The sequence below is a fragment of the Hirundo rustica genome, chromosome 1 (assembly GCF_015227805.2).
Source record: "Hirundo rustica isolate bHirRus1 chromosome 1, bHirRus1.pri.v3, whole genome shotgun sequence".
NCBI lineage: Eukaryota > Metazoa > Chordata > Aves > Passeriformes > Hirundinidae > Hirundo > Hirundo rustica.
The window spans coordinates 139,256,195-139,278,906 of NC_053450.1; positions in this window are offsets into that span (position 1 = coordinate 139,256,195).

Sequence of the window (22,712 nt, forward strand, 5' to 3'; positions counted from 1 at the left end):
AATCTTCTATATTGTTTTTGCTCAAAAGCTGAGGGGTTGCTAGTTAGATTACGGAAAACATGCACTATCATGAGATGGTTTTCTAAGACATTCTCAGATCCATAAGAGAAAAATACCCTTTTTTCTCAGCATCATAAGTATAGTCTGCTGTCTTCTTCTGTGATCTTCAGACTGGTTGCTATTTAATTATTGATATTTACAACATGGCAGTAGTTAAATGTGGCTGCTGTTCTGAAGGTAATCTTTATATGCCTACATTCAGCTAGAAAAATATTTGTATTGTGATGACTCACAGGAACTGATATAAAATGCTGCATGTAAACATCTATACAACCTCAATCTGCAGCCTGAAATTCTTGGCGTAAGCAGTGGGCGCTGACTGAAGTCTGCAGGGTTTAATCTGACTGTTGTTTCCCTTTGCTGACACGCAGGGAGCTGTGTGCTTGCTCCTGTCTCTCCTTGTTTGGCGGTGACCGTGCCTGGATCGGTGCAGCGCGGGAGCCGAGACCCCTCGCTCGGTAGCACCCTTGCAGCCAAACCCTCCTGCTGCCTTCACCAGATGCACGAGACACTGCCTTAGGCCTGCCAAACTCACTCTGCTTTTCTGCCTTTAGATTTTGGCATTGCTTCCCTGAGGGATTTGCTTGAAGAAAAGCTCTCTGCTTTCCTCCTGAAAGGCATCCCCAGCCCTGGCCTTTGCTGCTGAGATTTCTCTGGGTGCTCCAGCTTCCTCTATCATGTGCATTAGCAGCACTGCTGGAGAACAGCAGCTGAAGGCACCAGGAGCATGTTGCTGGATGGGGCACACCTGTGAGGATGCATCAGTGAGAGCAGCTCAGGCACCGCCTCTCTTGAGTGCCGGGCAGCTCCAGCAGCAGGCGCTGGGGTGAGGATGCTTTTGCCCTCCCCTCTGCCGAAAGCACTCTGGCTCCCGCTGCTGACAGCTGACATTCCTCCAGCTGACATTCCTTCTCCCTGCCCATCCAGCTGGATGGTAGGTTTAGCTTTCAGTAAAAATCAGACCAAGGGACCCGTTAAACAACCTCACATTAGGGCTTAGCAGTCTGGGTAGTCTCTCCTGCAGGCAGGTTAGTCATGCCAGGATTTTACGCTGGTGGACGGATGGGGCCCCATTCCCTAAAAGTGTCCTGGGTACCAGTGCACAGTGGTTCACCCTCTGGAAAAAGTGGGCTGTTGTTCAGAGCCTGGTGACCTCTGCTGATCTACTGCTCTGTGTGAAGGCTGACGAGGATTAATTGATTCGTCTGGGGCCACCAACTTTCTCAGATGCTTGCCAATCCCAGAGAAATGGTATTTTCCTTCATCAGACTTGACTAATTGTAAGCCTTTAAAAATGGCACTTCCAAAGCAGAGGGACCTGCTGAGTGAGTTATTAGTCATTCTTATCTGGGAGGGAAGCAACGCTTGCTGGAACAGCTTCTTTATCTCTGCAGCACCATGTTCTCTAGAGAGGGGGCTGTGGGATGCCAGGTGCAGGGAGCTGCCAGGCACCTTCCTTCAAGGGGAGCAAAGGGTAGAACAATGTGTTTCTGAAGGGCTATCTCTGCACTCTCCAAACCATGGCTGTTAAAAGCTGCTTATTTTTATCAGGTTGTAACTAACAAAGCCACCTGTATTTTTCCGTGGATGTCTGACACAGGTTGGGGTTTGGGGTTTTTTATGCAAACAGAAGCAGCTCAGCGGATGGATGATCCAGCTCTGTGTCTCAGAGCTTGCAGCAGACTCTGAGTGTCTGACTGGGAATATTCTCACTCTGCAGAAGTGTGATCCTCTGTTTGCAGGCACAACGGAGCCCAGAACATATTTTGAAGAATGGTTGAATTCACTTCTGTACATCCTCTGTTTCCCTTCCTCTTGGGTTTAAAATACTTTCCAGGCTTGACTGTGTTGTGACTCCTTTTCTGTGCTGATGGAGAAGTCTCCATAAAGCATATTGAGCATGTTATATATTACATATATGTTCAATCCACTGCTGGGAAATGGCTAGGGCTGTACCAAATTGGCCTTGTCCTAAATGGAAACATGAGAGCATCTCTGTGTCTTCTCTCTTTAATCCTCATATGTCTTGAGAAAGAAGATAACAGCCTTGTTCAAAACCTCTCTTAACTATGCCCCCTCACCCTCTCCCTCCCACAGCAGCCCCAAGAAACCCTGGAGAACGCTGCCCACCACAACCATTCAGTGTAACTGGTAGATGTCTTAATTGAAGTTTTGAGTTTGGTCTGTGATTCAGAGGTTCACTCATTGGCATTTACTATCAATTAGCAAAATACTTGTTCTCCAGAAAAACTGGCAGCGATCTGCCTGTCCGAAGTAACTGAATTGTTGTCAAGCTGTCCATCCCACCCCTCCTCTGCGTAATGCACTCTAAGACAGAGCCTGTTTAATACAGCAACATTGCCTAGGAAATTACATTTAGCTTTTGCCTTGACAGGGGTTTGACAGTGTCTCATCACCTTTCCCATTATTTTCCCATGAAAAGTTTTATCCCTAATGAGGCTGCGAACAGGGGCTACTTTTCTCACAGAGATTGCCACAAATGAATTTACCCCCAGTTTCTTGGAAGGACCCATCAGCACCCAGTTTACTGATTAGACCCTGGGAGTCTAATCAGCAAATTCCTCCGGTGCAGCAGAGAGATGTGTCTCGCCGAGCTTTGGCTTCTGCAGGTTGAGGAGCTGGTCTGCTGTTTTCATTAGCTGTGATATCCACACAGGCATTAACGGGTCAGGTTTTGCTCCTTATCAGTGACCTTCAGTCCTGTTGTTAGGACACTTCTCTGATAAAGGAATGCACCTCCCAGGTTGATAACATGGTTTGTTTTTCATGAGACATGTGTTTGCATACCAAATACACAGTATTGCCTGAAAAAAATAAAAATAATTTAAAATTTAGTATCTCTCTTGTGTTTAAAACATTCCAGGCAAACTCTGTATCAAAAAAAGTATTCACAATTTCTGTTTCAGAAATTTTCTGTTTTCTTTTTCCATCAGCAGAATTGACCTCATCTGGGCACACAGAGGGGATGATATCATTGTCAGGGGCTGACATTAACGCAAGGTTCTTAAAGCTCTCATCCTGTATGCTCATTTTGCACTGAAAGAAAAACAGAAAAAAATACATTAAACCGTTTTAGAACTCAGAGTATCTAATCTAAACCCTTCAAGCCCTCACTACGAGAAAAACATTGAAGCGCTGGAGTGAGTCCAAAGAGCAGCAAAAAAGATGGGGAAGGGTCTGGGGCACAAGTCTGGTCAGGAGCAGCTGAGGGAGATGGGGTTGTTCAGCCTGGAGAAAAAGAGGCTCCAGGAGAACCTACTGTTCTCTACAAGTAACTGGAAGGAGACTGAATTTGGGAACCGGTGTCTTCTCCCAGGTAACAAGAAGAAACAGCCTCAGGTTGTTCCAGGGAAGGTTCAGACTGAGTATTAGAAAAAAATTCTTCACCAAAAGGGCTGTCAAGCACTGGAACAGGCCACACGGGAAGGCCATGCAGTTGCCATCCCTGGGAGCATTTACATTTGATGTAGATGTGGCACTTAGAGACACGGTTGATCGGTGACTTCGGCAGTGCTGGGTTACCGGTTGGACTTGATGAAGCTGAAGGTCTCTGCCAACCTAAATGATTCTATGATTCTATGAAAAGTCTTTTCATTCAGAATACACCACCTACTTATTGATCATGCTACAGAGTTTATAATTTTCCATACATTGTAAAAGGTTGTGAATAACTGATGATGTAATAAATTTTGCTTCAGCACGTGCTTCTGATTAAAGTCATACATGAAAGTGCTCACAGTTTCCATTGTGGTTTACAAAACAGGACAAAATGTCTGATGGAAAATTTAGACCACTTTGCTCAGAATTTAGCTAGGTTAAGAAGTTGTTGAAAAAATATGTTTTTCATTTATACACATATAAATTCAGAGAGATTTCCCTTTTAATGATAGACCAGATATGTCATCACAGTGACAGCTAGCTAAGTCCCCTGGCTGATACAATACTGTTTGTCAAACAAATGGCAAGGAGAGCAGGTTGCAGGAGCTTTTCCGCCAGCAAAGAGCCTCCTGCCAGCAGCGTAGGTGGCTGATGGACAGCTCCTTCCAAACAGGGACAGTTATATAATAATAACTCCACTCTGTGTCAGTGGTGATGCTAATGTATGCAAATACTGCTATAATGAATCCAATTAGATTTCTCTGTATGCAGAAATATGCCAGACTACCTGTATTTATCATGATAAGGAGAGAGAAGAGGACTTCAGCCTTGGAGACATCACTCCTGTCTCTGCTTCTGGAGCTGCTCTGCACTGGGCTGGGGTCCTGGTACACAGCAAAACTCCCAGCTCCTGCTAAGTCCTGGTGGCTGCTGCAGCTGCCTGGAAAAAGAGGGGACGCAGAGGCTGGCATTGCTCACTTTACCAGCCTGCAGTCGGTTCAGAGGTACAGCTGGTCAAGGCCAACAGAGTAACAGAGACCTGTGAAGTCTGATCACCTGCTTTATATTTTCAGGAGCTTATATTCACTTCTGTTACAGAATCATAGAAAAGCCCATGTTTGGAAGCAGCCACGAAAGATCTTCTGGTCCAACCTCTTACGGGAAAAAGAACCCTATTTAGCACTCTGGGAGTGGCCCAACTTGAAAACCTCCAGTGATGGGGACCCTACCATATTCTTGGGAAAGTTGTTCCACTGTAAAAAATGCCTACATTCTCTCATGGGTAGGTTATTGCTTTCTCTTGGTTTCATGACAAATCTCTTTGAGTGTTTTCAGCATAGTGAACAGACTGCTGTGCCAGGAGGCTGGAGGGGAAGCTGCTGGCTCAGTAGTCATGAATGAGACACTTCCAGACTTCATGAAAGAGAGGTTGTTATTTATTAAGGGATTTTTTCTTTAGGGCCTCCTGTATTCTTACTATGTTCTGGTCCCTGCTGATCAGTGTTTCTGTTGTCTTGATGAATCAACTGATTTGGGGAAGGGTTTTAATCAGCTTCAATATTGCCAGGCACTAGCCCCCGCTTCAAGTGAAGGAAACACGTCTGTCAGCAGCTGACAGGACAGGCAGCCTCTCATTGGGCCTGAGGCTGGATGCTTGGGATGGTATAAAGGCAGATTCTGGGAGAAGGAAAGAAGATGCTGGGAAAGACAAGAAAAGAAAAAAGGACAGGTAAAATCCCAGGAGGCCATTGCTGTGAGCTGTGACTGTGGACAAGGCACTGGCACCATGAGCATGGCAATATGCAAGTGGCCAGAGTGGTGTCCAGTGGGAATATCTACTGCTTGGATTTTTAGGTCATGCAGAAAAGGGAGTAAACACTGCATAGACTTCATTTAGCTGTATTTATACCATTGGCCCTGATCCCTAGGCGACAGATTGATGTGAAATCACAAGATTTTCTATGTAATATATTTGTATTATTTTTCATTTGTTTTGCAAGCTGTGGATTCACCCAAATTCATATGCTAATATTTTTCCCTTGTGATGACAGGAACTACAGCGACAAGCACTGTGCATGTCTGAGTTTTTCCAGCTGTTCAAAATTCAATGAACCTGTGGGCACTGCTTCAGAGAGACAGAACATGCTGCTGCAGTCGTCTGGGCAGGGCAGCTGGCTCAGACGTGGCAGCCAGCGGGCTGTGGCCATGCTGTGCCACACAGCTGCAGACTGGCCAAAGCACCTGTGGGGCACTCAGCTGTATGCAGCCTGTGCCCCTTTAGATGGGCGCTGCTGCAGTGGTTCATGTCAAATTCCCGCTCCCCGTCCTCCCAACACAGACATCAGGCTCCATCTTAAAGACCTATCTGTTTCCCTGCTCAAATGGAGCACAACATAAATGGGATCAGATTAGCCAGGTCCAAGCTGCACCAAGCTGCTGGAAATGCTTGCTTTGATCCCCATAGGTGCAGGGTTTCTGCACTTCCCAGGGCATGCTGGAGCAGTTCCCCTGCATTCCCACACCCACTGGAGGTTCACACCCCATCCAGTGGTCCTCTCCTGGTACCTGGCACTGATGCTGACCTGATGGCTGCATTTCACAATGAGATTTGCCTTTTTTGCACTGGCAGGGCAGCTCCAGCCTGGTGTTCACCTGGGCTGGCTGTAGATTTGCAAGGCACAAACTGCCTCACACATCTCATGGCACATCTCTTCCCAGAACTGTAACTACTGGCTGGTTAAGTTTGTCTTACAGGGTCAAAGGATTTCCATCCCTGGCTGCTGGGTACCAGCCAAGGAGGTGAAGTGGCACTTTTTTTGCCACGTTGAATAAAAGATGCCCTTTCCAGGGCTGACTCCCCTACCAGCCACCAGTGACAATGCACACTGGTCACCACTAGCACTGCTCCCCCACCACCACTGGCAGCTGTGCTGGAGCCTGCTCTAAAGCCACATCTTTCTAGCACCAAACTCCCTCTGCCTTCAGCCTGCTACCAGAGTTGCACTGCAGATTTTTACCCTGATGAGTGCAGAAAACTGATCAGCCACAAGGTGTGGCCAATGATCACCCCTTCTACAATCCACTTCCTTCCCAATACATTTTTTAATGCATTTTCATATTCCTACAATGCATTTTTCTAATGACTTAATTATATTATCTGTATAGTCAATATGTGCTAAGTGGGATCCTACTGTTTGCAGCTGTTGATCTGTAAACACGAGCTGAAAGGAAGAGAGTCTAGGAATGCCCTCCACAGAAATGCTGCACTCACAGTTGTGGATGGAAAAGAGTAGAAAAAGGACAATCTGCTACTGCTAAAGCAGAAGAATTTATATAAGGCTTCAGTACTAAACTTCTGGATTCTTCTGGAATCTCTCACCCAGGAGTGAGATTTACAGCTGGAAGCTCTGAGCCCTACCTTCAAGATCACTCCCTGATAGAGGCCAGTTCTCTGGCAGGGGAGAATTCTTACTTAAATTTACCTGAGCTCCAAGGAAGCTCCAAAGCCATTTGCTGATAGGAATCTTCACTTGAACATGAGCTAAGATATAGGTTGATTCCTTCTTTTACTAACTTACCTCTGATATGAAATTTTCTCCCTTTTTAAGGCCAGCAGATATCCCTCCTTGCTGTTTGCAGTCCAGCTTCTTTCTGTTAATCCAGCAGATAGGATGTCATGGCTTACCACCCACATCTGACACTCTTTGCCTCTAATGCTTTCCTGTTAATTTATTTCCCACTAATATGAATTAGAACAATCAAAGTCAGGCTGAGGCTTGTGGTATCACTCACTTACATTCTCCTACCTCTCCTACTTTCAACTGCATCTAGATTGCTTACTACAATTTAGCATACCAAGGCCCTCGATGATATTGAATATTGAAATATATTGAATAATTAATATTATTATCTTTTAATGCCACATGTAACGATTTCCTGCTTTGTGTGTCCTGCTCAGTGCTCATGTACCACAGTTGTTTCACCTCAGCTTCTGTCAGCTCTTTGAGGGATCACAGACAGGCACAACACCTGATGGCTTACCTGCCCCACGCTCAGGCACACCACTGCTTCAGTGGAACACATGATACAAAGGCTTCACAGCTTTAGGGCTTCGAGGCTTCGCTTTTACCTATCACGTAACCCTTGATCAAGGCCACCAGATGTTTCAAGTCATCACAGTGTTGAGTAGACACTATCTGGTTTTACTCACCTGGCCACATCCTCTGCTGGAGAAGGTTTCCTTCTGAGTTGGAGGTACATAAAGTTTTAACTTGGAATTTGCCTTTTGTCATTAATGTTGGCATCTTCTCAGCAGAACTGGAAAGACAGCAAGAAAGGCACATTAGCCTCACAAACTGAAATTTGTGACTTAATATGTAGTTGCCACTGCATACTGAAGGTTTGTAATAAAAATTTTTAATTGAGATTAATTGAGATTCATGAATTGCTGATAGACAGATTTCCAAAACTATTCCACTTACCATCAATCTGCCAGCATAAATGACTGACAAGGTACACAGTTGGTATAAAAATCCCTCTTATATCCCTTTTACCAGGCTCGGCTGCACAATTCTGTCCATTTTCCACAGAAAATCAATAGCAATAAATAGCTGTCGCATTAGGGCCATCACAGTGTCACTAACACAGATTCTTTCCAAAACATTGGTTGGCCTAGTTTTTATTTTGCAGAGACCAAATAGGGATCTGGAAACACCAGAATTGAGAGAACTGTTCAAATTACTTTTGGAAGATACCTTCAAAAGAAGTCACAGTCTTCTTTATGAGGAGCTGGGCTAATCTTCCAGAGACCAGTCCAACAGCTCAGCATCTGTTTTTGTGCAGAAATAATTTTCTTTCTGGAGTCTGGCATTTAAATTGTCTTGAGTTTTTCCAAGAAATTTGATGATAAAATTAAATAAATTGATTTTCCTATTTTATCTATTAAATCTTCACTCAGGCTCCATAGCTAGGCCTTCTTATAAGCTAAAAAAACCACCAAAACAAGCCTTTCTTCTCTATGCCCAGCTGGGCTGTGTGGAAAAGCCTCCAGGTAGGATGTGTCTCTTGAGCTTTCCAGTTATTCCTGTTCCTTGGTGGGGAATTACCTCCCTTTGGGCCCCAGTGCTGCGGAAGCACCATGTTCTGGCACCGAGCTCCCTCAGTTCTCCCTTTCCCAGCTCCACGGTGCCTGTCCTTGGAGAAGGTTGCTGTGCAGAGGTGGTTGAACCGTGAGGCCTCTGCAGCACCCCGGCGCCGCCCTCGCTGTCAGCAGCTGCCATTAGGGCAGGGTTTGACTCTATTCCAGCGCTGCCCCGGGAGGGATCAGCGAAGGGCCTGTTCCGAGCAGGAGCGACCTGCCATCGCTCCACCGACCTGACCCAGAGCTGGAAAGCATTCTGACTCAGAGAGCTGAGACGTCCTGAGTGGAGACAAGGAGATAACAAACCCAAGCAGCTGAGAAGGAAACTGTTTTCTGGAAGGAGCTGTTGTCGATTAAATTCAGATTTAAGAATAAAACCATCAAGTAATTACAATTGTTTTGAAAAGGCTCTTTTTCAAAATGATACTGGTTTTTAACTTGGGTGATTTAAAGGCTCTCTGGAAAGCTGCACTGGGGCTGCCAAAGGGTGTGGAAATGAGTGGTTCTCCTGGGAGGGTCAGTCATGTCCTCACAAAGATCAGCTTGCTTCTGAGTGCCATTAACACGAGGCTCAGTCCCTGCCTGGTCCTGGACACCACATTAGAGAGGTCAGTGTTGAAAGATCTACAATAAAAAAAATCACATATTATTGTTATTTTTTTAAAATGCTCCTGCCCTTCTTAGGGAGCTGGCAGCAGGCAGAGGATGCAATAGGCCTTTGGCCAAGGTCATCCAGAAAAGCATCCTGACAGCAGACTGGGCAGAAGAATCATGCTTAGTCTGAATTTCACTGACACAATGAGCCTCAGCATCCTAACTCCAAGTGTGCAAATATTTTCTCCTTTTCCTGTTCTTTTAGGTGTAGGCAGAACTGCACTACAGGGTGGTTTCGATTGTGTTTGTTTGACTCGATTTGATCCCTGTAAGTCTATTTTATATCCCTCAAGTAAAACACTGCTCCACTGCAAGGCAGGAACAGCTTTTTGTCATTTATCACCTTGCCCTTTTAGAAACAAACTCTGTGTTAGTGCTAAGTAGAATAGGAGCAGCTCAGAAGAAACATCTGTTTTCATGAGGGATGAGTTTGAGATTCTTCTATACGGGGTCACTGGAATACCCAGGGGTCCCTGCCTCAGTGCAGAGGTGTGCTGCATGCACACTTGATCTCCCAACACTTCCAACCTGTGCTGCCTGTCAGTGATGCTGATGCCTCCAACCTTCCCACGAGTGTGCAAACTGCTGGAGCTATTAAATAACTGCTGCATTTCCACCCCATACTGGCTGGTATCTGTGGTGACAGGAATATTTCCTAGGACTATAAGTCTGTGATATATTTTTTCATCTGTGGGTCAATGGCTGAGGTTTCAAACTGACTCTGGCTACTGATAAAGAAGGGTTCCCAGAGACACTGCCTTCTGCTTTTCCCCAGCAGCTCATAATCAGAAATCACAGAAACCAAAGAGATCTCCTAGGAGAATGAATGCAGGAGTATCTCACTTTGCTGTTTGCCTCTCCAGCTCCTGTCCATAGTTATCTTTCTAAGGGATATGGACTCTGCAGAAGAGTCTTGGTGTGTTAGGACTTCTGCAAAGACAACAGAACTGGAGGAGACCAAAACTCTCTGGAACAGGTTATGGAGAATCAGGAGAATCAGGACATGTGTGTGGCTGTCCCTCGGTTGCACTGCTCTTCTCATTGCTGTGTAGATGCTACAGGATAATGGTGGTGGCCTCACTGGCCTTTTTTGCTTTGTTCTTGCCTTGTCCTTGGGAAGAAAAGAGATAAGACCTATTTATATGGAGCATGAAGAAAGGATAAGATGTTGTGAAGAGAAACTCACTGACTGAACAGGAGTAACCAGAGATGGAAGGTCATTACACTTTACAGACCAAGCAGTAATTTGTAAAGCATCTGTGTAATCCTTCAGTGCCAAGGTGCCAAGAAAATGGGTCAAGACTAGAGGTGGTGAAAATATTTAGGAAGGCAAGACACCTAATTTCGATAATCTCATTTAATAACAATAACAACCTCCTTTTCATCCTAAGAGCTCTGAGGATAATCCAGCAGTTTTATTTCTGAGTGTGACTTTTAAAATCTCTTCAACTAATTCTCTCTCTTCTATTTGGGGAAAAGCCTTGAGAGGTGCTGCTAATGAAGACAAATGAAGGAAAAGGAACTTGACCCCCCAGAGTATGAATTTTTGCTCGTTAACTTGCGCTTCCAGTTGGCCGATTGATATTATTTGGCTGTAGGTCGAGTAATTAATGACAGGAAGTAATGCAGCAGGATATGAGTTGTGCAGAATTCACCTCGGTAAATCTACCTTTTATTATGTCTTGCCATATTTATGTGCACTGTGTTTGTTATGCCACTGCCTGATGTAGTTACCACCTTCATTTGGAATTTCCTTAACTTAATAGTTTTCTTCATTCTTTTGCACTATTTTGGGATTTTTTTTGTTTATGTTTCTCTAAGTAACAATTTCCTAGTCTGTTTTTAGTAGCATGAGGATGCATTTTCATGGTCACATGGAACATTTCAGCATGTGAAGCACTTCTCACAATAGGAATTGCCACTGAGATGAACTACACTTCCTTCCTTCTTCACTGGACAGGCTATTGGGATTGCCAGTAAATTAATGGTCACAAATCTCCCATGTACTCTCACTCACATTATTTCTCTACCCCAGAAGGAAATGAGTTAAATATGAAATTTTTAACATTTTTGAGGCAGTTGGGGGGTGAAAGAACTCTTTTTAAATGACATATTCTCCTGGGAAGGAAATTATCTTATGGTTTAAGCCAAGGGATTTTAAACCTGTAAAATACCAACATGCTTTTATCTCCTTGATGTGTGAACAATATATATCACCAAAAGAAAAGATGAGCTTAGGATAGCGAATGATGTGAAATCACCTCTGGTAAGGTTCTGTAAGTATTTATGCATGTGAATAATTTCACATAAACTTACTGGGTTGATAAGAGGATCTACCCCAAAAAAGCTATTGACTTTAATCTTTGTCTGAATGATCAGGCTGTTGCTATGAGTACTTTTACCCAGGTTTCTCAAAGAATACTGTGTTTTTTACATTTGTCTGTCCACCTGTCCTTTACCCCCCAAACTGCTTTGAATCCTTTGACATAAACCTGGTACTTCCACTTGAGGTCATACAATGAAATCTTTTGCATAACGCATAGCTCATAAAATTTTAAAAAAGTGAACAAAAAATAACATTATTTTATGCAATATACAAAGCAGAAGATGGAAGAAAGTACCAGGACAGATTGAGAATCTGAATTACTGCCTGTGTAAGTGGAGTTCCTATGGTCACTCAGCACATATGAGCACATATTCTTAGGAGGCAGACAAAATGGGAGTTACATCTTGGGGCTACGCAGCAATTTTTTGTGTCTACTTCTCTGGATCAAGGGGACTGAGACTGCTTATCTGCGAGTTGAAGAGGGAAAAATGACCTCAGATGTCCTGCAAGGAAAGAACATTCAGATGAGCAATTATCAGACAATAGCTGACGCTCTGGAATTTCCTCTAGTAACAATAACTTGATTGCTTGCATATTCTCACAGGCACTGAAAAGAGAGGTGGGGAGAATCAGGTACTCCAACAACTGTGATAGTCTCCATGATTTCATTTAGGATCCATTGAGATAAAAAGTTGGAAGTGTCATTACAGAACTGCGTTCCTACTGAATGTGACTGTGTGGTTCGGGTGTGTATTGCTTTTAGATTACCAAAGTATCTTTCTCCATGCCAGACATGCCATGCTCCACCCTGCTTAAAACATGGACCTCTGGATGTCCTTGGATAATGAGCATCATCCCAGACATAAAACTGAGATCTTTCCTCCTGAAGACACCCAGTGTTGGCTGCAAGGTCTTTGCTGTATGTGGAGTGATGTTTAGTTATTAGTGTCCTGTACCTAGATATGGCATTTGCTTGTCATTTTGGATCACCATGCAGTGAAGGTAGTGCAAAGTTTGCATTTCACCCCAGAATTGTCTGCATTCCTTAGTTTTTATGAATGAAACATCAAGAAGGAAAACCTCTCTTTAAAATTACTTTATTGGAACATGCTAGGAAAGGTTCAGGTATAGGCTCAGTAAGTGATCTTTAAGTGATCTTGTTCTTTAGTAGGCTTCAAAGAACTAATTACACCTTTAAAGTTCATAATAAAATACTCTAATAATGAACCTTAATCCGTGTGGGCTATTTTTATGAGATAGTAACAATCTGAAGTGAAAGATCATCTCACTGGAAATACGTAACATAGCAAAGAGAAAGAAAAGCTCTCACCCTCTCCAGCGAGGACTGCAGAAAGGAAAAAGCAGGCTTCTGTCATTCAGAATTTACTGAAAACATGTTGAATGTTTATTTGAAACGAGAGGAATGGCCAGCCAGCTGGCAGCCTTCTGAAAGTCTGTGTGTCTCCTCTCAGCAGATGGTGCACACAGAACCCAAACACAAAGCCTCCTCCTTTTGTCTGAGGTGCTTGAAACAAACGTGCTTCAAGGCAGAACTGTGGGCTGCTGTGCGGCCACTGCTGCTGTCTGCAAGGGGACTAGTGAGGGTAGGAAGCGTTTTAAGACGAGTAAAAAAACATTTAGTGTAAAGCATTTTTTTGTTTTCCTGTTGAAATAAGCTTAGGGTCCATCTTTGTCCCAGGGGAAAAAAAAAAAAAAAAAAAAAAAAAAAAAAAAAAAAAAAAAAAAAAAAGAGAGAGAGAGAGAGGCCTAATCTCTCTGTGTAATACTAGCAATCAATTGCATGGACTTTATATGGTCTTTATTGTGTATTCCAGACCCTCCTGCTCTCCTTCATTTCCCTAGAACACCCATCTTTGCATCTTTGCCCTTCTCCACAACTGCTCTGCTCCGCTGAATGTGAATCCCACATTCATTCTCTGTAACTCAAATTCACATTCATCCCATCCCATCTCCTCTTTTTCTCCATTTCTTCTCTAATGATTATTTATGAAGTAAATTATGCACATTACAGCTTGTATGAAAATAATAAATGTACTTGCATAATTACTATAGTAAACTGTCTGGGTAATAAGCCCTGAAAATTGCAGGGAAAATGCCAAAACATTTCATTGTATAAGCGCCGCAACCTGGGAGCGTGAAGTGCCCGTGACTAATAATTGGTCTCATTAACTAATCCGGTGGTGGATGTAAAGACAATAATTAAGTCTGTGGCATTTCTGACTTTTCAGTCCGAAATGGTGAAGCCATCGGCGGTAATTGGCCACGTTGAGGGTCGGGGTCAGCTGGCGGCCAGTTTTCCTAGCGAGAAACTACGTGCGATGAAGCGGATCTTCCCGGGGCTCGGCTCCCTCCGAGCGGGAGGAGGGCACGGAGCTCCCCCTAATGTTGTTTCCATATCCTACAGCCCGTGTCCTCTCGGGAGGGACGCTCGGGACACTGAACCCCACCCAGGAGCCTCCCGGCCCACCCCTAATGTTGTTTCCATATCCTACAGCCCGTGTCCTCTCGGGAGGGATGCTCGGGACACTGAACCCCACCCAGGAGCCCTCCCGGCCCGCCCCTAATGTTGTTTCCATATCCTACAGCCCGTGTCCTCTCGGGAGGGATGCTCGGGACACTGAACCCCACCCAGGAGCCTCCCGGCCCACCCCTAATGTTGTTCCCGTATCCTACAGCCCGTGTCCTCTCGGGAGGGACGCTCAGGACACTGAACCCCACCCAGGAGCCTCCCGGCCCACCCCTAATGTTGTTTCCATATCCTACAGCCCGTGTCCTCTCGGGAGGGATGCTCGGGACACTGAACCCCACCCAGGAGCCCTCCCGGCCAGCCCCGAAGGTGTTCGCTGGCTCCGCTCTTAGGACTGGGCCATGTTAGTTGAATCACAGAATCACAGAATGGTTTCTGTTGGAAAGCACCTTCCAAAGGCCATCTAATCCAAGCCCCTGCCACGGGCAGGGACACCTTCAACTAAATCAGGTCTCTCAGAACCCCGTTCAGCTTGACCTTGAACACTTTCAGGGGTTTTCCTCTCTGGGCAAATAATTATCAATCAATTAATTAATTAATTGAATATTCTTGCTGTTAAGCCTCCTCAGAAAAGCTCTTTATAGCCAAGCAGGTTGCTAACACTGAAGCAGGAACAAAGTGAAAACTAAATTTCTAGTTTAGGGATTAAAGGCAAACTCCACTCACTGACACGTCAGAGGATTGCCTTTTATTACAGTGAGAACCAACACTTTCTGGGCCCGGGATCAGGATAGATTTTTACCCAGCAAAACTATTGAAAGGAGGGGAACAGATAAGTTTTAGAAAGACTTATTTGACCTTGTGTGATTTAAGAGCAAAACTTACAGATGAAAGAATCCTGAGTGCAAGAAATAGCATTGCTCATTCTCTTGGATTTATCTATCATGAAACTCATATTTCAGATTTTATGGCGCTCTCAGAGTAATGTCTAAACAAATTTTAAGATGTGGAATAGAGTCTTGTTGAGATTTGCAAAAAACATAAGTGCAGAAGTTCACATTGTGACCTTAACATACTCTGTGTGTGTCTGTGGATGGACATCCCACTCCAATAGCCCTTACCTATCACTCAGAGCAAATCCTCATCATGTATTTTACTGTGTTGCCCTTCAGGCTATCCTCATTTTCTACAGTACCATCAGGACCCACAAAGTTATTGTAGGGAAATTACAGGTTTAACATTAGCTGCAACCTTTGTCACAACAAGAAGTTAGATGGGACTCTCAGAAAAATCTACTACAGGCAGCCAGCACCTCATTAGAGGAAAAACCTGTCCAAATGTGTATTTTTTTATGAGCAGTTTAAGCACTTTGCCCTGAGGATAGATGCAAAAGGTGTGAATAAATCAAGGGGTAAAAATAACTGCTATAAAATCTTTTTTTGAAAATGCTACACCAGGGATCCCAGATATTACTTTTCCCTACGCTTATATTTTTCATCCATCAGAGTTTTTTCAATGTGATCTAATTCTGCAAATCCTGAAAGGTCACCAGTTGTGGGTGTATTTATATACTTCTGTTATTTCAAATAGAAATACAGCACTGAACTTTGTGTGTTTGGCCCTTTATATGTCTTCAGGAAATTCTAGAAATGAAATACTGATGGACAACACAAATCCTATAACTAACCCCTGCCATTTCAGGGAGGAAGAAAAATGCTAGTGAAAATGAAATGAGCTTCTCAGCAGTAAAGTCTTGCAGACTAGAGGAATTGACAGTGAAACCAAGGGTGCCCTCAGCCCAAAGTTGCTGCTAAGAGAATTAAGAGTTAGGAGAAAGCAACATACCCTGCACCGAAAGGGTGGCTGAGGAGTGAAGGAAGCATGTGCTACATGATATCAGAATTATTCCAAATGCTTCAAAATGTTTTAACAAGCATTCAGACTGATGTTTAGATCATATATACAAACCACAGATCTGAACACTGAGACCTCTTCTCTAATACAGAAGAATGTAAGTATAACATTTCCTGGGGAATGGGCAGACTAACAAAGAGCAAAGGATTCTCTTCAGTAAAGCAGTGTTCGTGTCTTGGAGGGAGTAATGTGGCAGGGAGAGAGATCCTGAGGGACCTGAGGACAGAGCACAAGAGTGGTCAGAGCTCTAGAAAATATGACCAGAGAAGGACTGAAGTCCCTGTGGTAGCTCTATCCAGAGAAGAGAAATCTGAAAGTGGATGTGTGCAAAATCTAAATGATACCTGCAAAGAGGAAGGAATTAATAGTTCACCATATCCACTGTGTTAGCACAAAAGAAATAGACTGACATTGCAACAGGGGGTGCAAGGATGGGGAGCCAGGTTACTGGGACAGGCATCTGGCTTCTAGGGAAGGCTGTGGAAACTCCACCACTAAGGAATTTTGAGAAATTATTTAATCCTAAAACAGGAAGTATGCTTTTAGTTGCATTTTAGTGGCAAAATTGAGTGACTGAGAAAAGTAGGGTAAAGCTTTAGGGGAATAACCCTTTTCAAAACTGACATAGAGGACAGACATGGAAAAAGAGAGAAACTGAGGGCCAAAACCTCTGAGCTAGACAGAATTGATTGGCACTAACACCAAGGATGAATAAGAACTCTTAGGGCACAAACCTTTCTCCACTGCTCCAACTCATCAGGATCTGGAGAGCTGTGTGCTAAATTTAACAGTGTTTGCAATCTGGTATTCTCTAAAAGAAAATGCTGAAAGAAAATTTCCTGTGGAACAGAACTAGCTAACAAGGCCCTTCTGCCTCTGGGATAAAAAGGAAGGGAGTCACAGTACAGAGCAGATAAAAAATGATGCGGGGAAAGCCATGAAAGGCTCCAGGAAACATAGCTGAAAAGTAGACTATGCAAATGCAGACCAGATATAAAGTGAGAAGCCGGGGCACAAGAGATGACAGGTGCTGCACTGAGATTAACAGTTCCTGCAAAGATTAAGAGTGGCCACTGCCTCTGAAAAAGAAGGGAAAAACTCCAAAGCTGGCAAAGCTGCAGAGGGAATAGCAGGGTGCTGGTGAGCTCTAAAAATGTGGGAAATGAAAATGAAAAGTCTTGAAAAGAAAGTCAGTGGAGAAGATAACCAGAGAAAAAGGAATGGGGGAGGAATAAAAGAACTGTGAGATGTAAAACTTTTACCATCACATATTATCACTTTCCAATAAAATGCGCCATTACAAGGGCTCTGCCACCAGAAGCAACAGAAAAAGGGAGAAGAAGGGAAATAGCAAAGATGCAAGTGTACCAGGGATTTACAAATTACTTGAAGGAGAGCGTTCAGATGAAAAGAAATGGAAGATGGTAAGAGGTGGTCGACTGGCAAAACTGAACACAGGAAAGAGATCAATGAGGCAACATCCAAGGCTGCAAGTGAGAATGCAGAGCAGGGGGGAGAAAGAGAGAGAGAGAGAGATATACCCTGTTTTGAGAGGCACAGCTAAGCTTGAAATGGCTGAATTTAGGGCGTGAAAATAGGAAAGACAAGAGCAAATTCAGATGAGAGTTATAGGCTGTCTCACACTATGGAACAGCCAAGGGACCATTTGGAGACTGAATGGCCCCATGCAGATTGAACTAAATGTTCAGACCCGAATGGGATGGCTGTGACCAGAAAGCCTGGAAATGTTCCCAGGTTGGCATGAATGTCTTAAAACTGCTATGGAAGGAGCGCTGGGCAAGGCCAGCACCCCCCCAAGGTCTGCACTACCTGTGCAGGCTGGGTGCTGCTGCTCAGCTGGTGCTCTTGCTCCTCCTGTCACAGCTGACTCCCACAGGTGCCAAAGAGTCTATGGAGGGTGTTTTACCATTGCTACTGATAGGACCACACAAATTTCGTTAAAAAATGTAAGGTGGCTCAAACCAGAAAATATTAGGCAGCTGAGTTGGATCATGAGTTAAAAGCCTGTTCAGGTAAATACAGCATCACCACGTCACTGCCAGAAACAAAGCTAATCCTTTCAGCTGACAGGAAGATGAAGAATTGAGTCCAACAGGCATAAATGTAAAATGTATGCATAATGCATATTCTTGGAGTAGCAGAAATGAAAATAGGCTTGGTATCATTCCACTTTGATAAACATGGAGCTTATCTTCTGTTTGCAATAGGAATTTATCAAGTATGATGGCCAAGAGCAAAGTGTCAGGGGAACATCTGCAGTGTAGTGAATAGCAGTGGAAAGCACAGCAGAGGTGGCTGCACACCTTTGTGGAGTTGGAAGGGGGCAGAAAAAAATAAACGTTCTGCAAGCTTAGGTCAAAGGGTGTGCCCTGGAGCTCAGCTGATCTAATCCTTACCTCTCATCACTGCAGTCTTTGTTAGGTGCTACTCCTGGACATAGTAGGGAAGCTGGGAGGGCTTTTCCTCCTCTCTAGCCCCTGCTCCTTCCCAGCTGTGGGAGATGCTGCACCTTCCTCTTTCCATCCCTTCAAACACTGGCTCTGACATTGCCTCAGCTGGGCAACCAAGTCTCTTGGGGTTAAAAATGTAGATGGGGTTGGAGTACAAAAGGAACATGGCTAGGATGATCCATAAGGTCCAAAGCATGTGGATGTGCATGTCTGCGTACATACATAGTTTAATATATAAGAGTGCAATGGAAGAGACAAAAGCAGAGAGCTTAATTAGTATCAGAGGATCAGAGTTATTCACCAGAACAGAAAGGCAAGGGAAGGACTTTTTTCCTCAGTTTTTGACTTTGTTTTGCAGCACTTGGTCGTTTAATGGGGGTACCCGATATGTTTGGAATGTGACAGTTCACCAGCACAAAAGCATTGTCATTCACAGCAAAGACAAAGGCAACAGGAGACATCTGCAGCAGCACTCGAAGGCACCAAACCTGTGCTTGTATCACACTGAGTGGTGCTGCCTCTTCCTTTAACTGCACCTGGCTTCAGGCAGACCTTGCGGAACCCCAGCCAGGAGTACACAATTTTGTGCTTGCATCAGGATGGGGTTGCTGGGATACACGCTCCTGGAAGATGGGTCCCACCAGGAGATGGAAGGGTAACCCTGACACTGAGCTGCAGAGACAGGACCTGATGGGCTTTAAGCGGATGATGTGAATTTTACCCAACAGGTACCTCACAATGGTCAAGAGAAAATTTTGGGCAGAGGTGGGAAGAGTCCTCCTGCCTTGAACCACAGAGATGGAGGGACCCAATCCAGCTGCCGCCGCTGAGTTTCCCAGCATAAGGGACAGCACTGCACAGGCTCTGAAGGCAAACTTCCTTTCTCTTCCCATCTTTAATGGCTTTAATGAAGCCCTAAAACCAGCTTGTCTTCATTCTTTGATCTTCATTTGTTGTGATTATTTCTATACAGACTTTGTGGAGATTTAAGAGCCAAAGTTGTAGAGTATTTCTTTGTAGAGTATTTCTTTGTAGAGTTAGGAGGAAAGTTATTACAGCTGATTTTACTTTTAGGGAAAGAACGAACTCGCCAAATATTGTAGCTGATTTTTATAGACAAATGTTTCTACACAAACTAATTTAGCTTATTTAATTTTAAAAAGCATTAAACCCTCCTAAGTACAATATTTCTGTCTTAAATGAAATTCCAGAAAGTCAAATGGAATGGTTGGAAGAGGAAAAAATTATCTAGTCTCATATTTGATTTCCCTGACTGCTTCTTGTTGGCTCACTGAACACATTCACTTTTTCATCAAAATGGTCACCAGAATTTTGTTCTGCTCTGTTTGTTGCAGAGCATCACAGACACTGAAGATCTTAGGAAAAAATCTATTTTCCCTCCTTCTCCCAACGTGTTAAACTGCCATCTTGTAAAATGAACTAACCTTGCAATTTGGTATTAAAATAAACCTCTATGCAAGTCGTTTTTACAGCAGGAACAAAATTTAAGCAATGAATGCTGATACGCCTACACAAATACACATACATGCACACACGCCCACACACAGCCATCCAAAGTGAAGACTCAGTTCCAGCCTCTGTAGAAATTTGATCTGGGTTGTGCTCATTTCGGATGTGGAAATCTGAAAGTTTTGTGGAAAATGCCTTAGAGCAGCGTGCAGGGCAGTGATAACACATTTACAGAAGGGCAGTATAAATAGCAGATCTGAGATAAGATGGCTGATAAGTTCTGGCTTATCAAACAGAAGATGCTTCTTCTGCTCATGGAAGAGAATGGAGGATTTACATATCTCTTAACATAATTCTTTGATATCTTTGAGGAAAAAAAGTAGAATGCTGTGAATTTTCTAAACCTACAGAGTCCAAGTCTCAATTTCCAAATGATTTTTAACTAAAACATTCAGAAGAATCAGCACTTGCTGAAATTATTAGCTACAAATGACTGGTGCTGAGAGCAAAGCTGAAGGTTATGTATCTTCTAATCACAGTAGGGTAAAGCCAAACAACATTCTCTTGCAAGTAAATGAAAAAAGGGCATTGACCTGAATTGTCCTCAGCAGAGTTATCTGTGAAGGGAGCCCACTTTCCACAAACCCTGTCCAGCAGCATGGGATTGGATATACTTGATCTGTCTCTTATTTAGCTGCTGTTTCAAACTTTGGAACATGCACCATGTCTGTGGTGGACAGAATGAAGGACTTATAGTGTCAAAAGCTACCTTAATCCATATCTTCCCCTCTCTGATATTAAATGTTTGCAAGGCACAGCATCAGTCCAGTGCAAAACTTGATGGTGTCTCTCCTTTGTCAATGTAGGCTAAAATACTGACCCTGGCAAAACCTGTGAGTGGTTTACTATTGATTGCAATGTAAATAAATTTTAGCCTTTGCATCTATTTGAAAATGAAGATGGAGTTTAGACAGACCAACTGAAAAAAAAGTAGATTTTGAGTAGAGAAGTAGCACTAACAACGGTGCACTTGTCAAAATAGCTCCCTGGATTATCTTACTACCATCAGTGTTTTTACTGCTCTGAAAGCTGTAATCTGTGTTTCAATGAAATACCTAGAGCTGGCTGGCTTCTCTTACAGCTACTGGAAATCTAGTTTATGTGAAGAACTGCATGTCCTTATGTAGGTTACTCAGAATCAGTAAATTTACTGTATCTCAGTAAAGGAAAAAGAAACTTATGCTCAGTAAAAGTATTGTCAATTGTCAGTCTATGAAAACTGGAAGTCTGTAGAACTGTTATTTAGGTGACAATCACAGCAGGCCACTATTTACAGTCTTGGAAACGGACACACTGATGTGGCTTCCTTGCCTTTAGTCATTTGGTGCAGCTGAGTCAGAAGAGACAAGTTCAACAAGTCACCTAGCTTGTCATTCTCTTTCTGGAGCACAGTGGGGATCAAGAAGTTCACTGATTCTTGAGAGAGCTAGTATTTTAGCCTGCACTGGAAAAAGAGAGGCATCAAGCTCTGCACTGGGCTGATGCTGTCCCTTGCAAACATATAAGGAAAGAGAGAGAAAGGGTAACAAAGGTCTTGACACTGTAAGTCCCAAATCCACCCCTCTGTCTGCCCTGGTGAGTGTTCCATAGACTGAAACAACAGCTGGATAATACTGTATACCCATCCCACAGTGCTGGACAGGATTTGTGAAAAATCAGCACAAATTATGATTTGTAGTAAGCAAATATCAACAATCTATTAGATGAAAATGGAATATGAACGAGTATGTCCTTGAAGCTATAACTTAATGTGTAACTGACGCCTTTGCTTTGATTTTACTGTTTGAATTGCCTTTAAAAAGTAATTGAGATAATCAATGCAGAAACTTAACAACTGGCTATGTTATGCCTTAGAGGGAGGAATTGCAGGGTGAGGTTAGATGTAGAAACACAGTTATCCTTCTTTTCTATTGCTGCAAAGTACGTTGTGTTTTTTGTGGGAAATCATCACTCTTTCTAGAGGAGGTAAATTGAAATGTTCCTCTGAAATAGCTTTCCTCTTGACAATAACAGCTGAATCTTCCTTCTACCTCATCAGTATTAGCTTTTAATCTTCTCAGAAGCCTCTGATTTCTAGAATTTGTGGGGAACAGGCAGTTTCTGCTGAATGTCATCCTTGCTCGGTTGAACCATATATTCAAGTCTCCCCAGTTTTACAGTCATGTACAAAAATTCACTTCTGCCCTTGAACTGACATCAATTTTGAAGATAATTCTCGAGGAAGGCTGGATTGGCAGAAGAGATTATTTCTTCTATAAGGATTTTTTTTCTCAGTTCAAAGACCAAAAGCTCTTAGCCCCACAAGACCTTTTCACCATCTGTATGAATGATGTAGCTCTGCGCATCTTTATTCACTACAGGTCCTACTGATCCACATCTGGAAATACAAACACCACAGCTGCAATTCAAGGGCATCAGTGATGAGAGACCCGAAAGTGTATTTGCCAGTCTGCTCCTACCCACTGTCTGCCTTATTTCTTCATGTCTTGCCTCCCTCTTCAATGGCAGATGACTGTCCAGATCAACCTAACAGTGTTCCCTTGCCAGCACTGGCGTGACAAATGACTGTCTTATCTCTCATCTTCTGTGCCTGGTTTATAGGGTTTGTATGACTTCTGAAGGTTGGCCCAAAGCTTATCTGGTCATATGCCTTCTTGTCCATTAAACCTTCTTTCATAAATCAAAAACATGGGTGTTCTGGAGCCTTGTACATATGACAAAAGGCTGTAT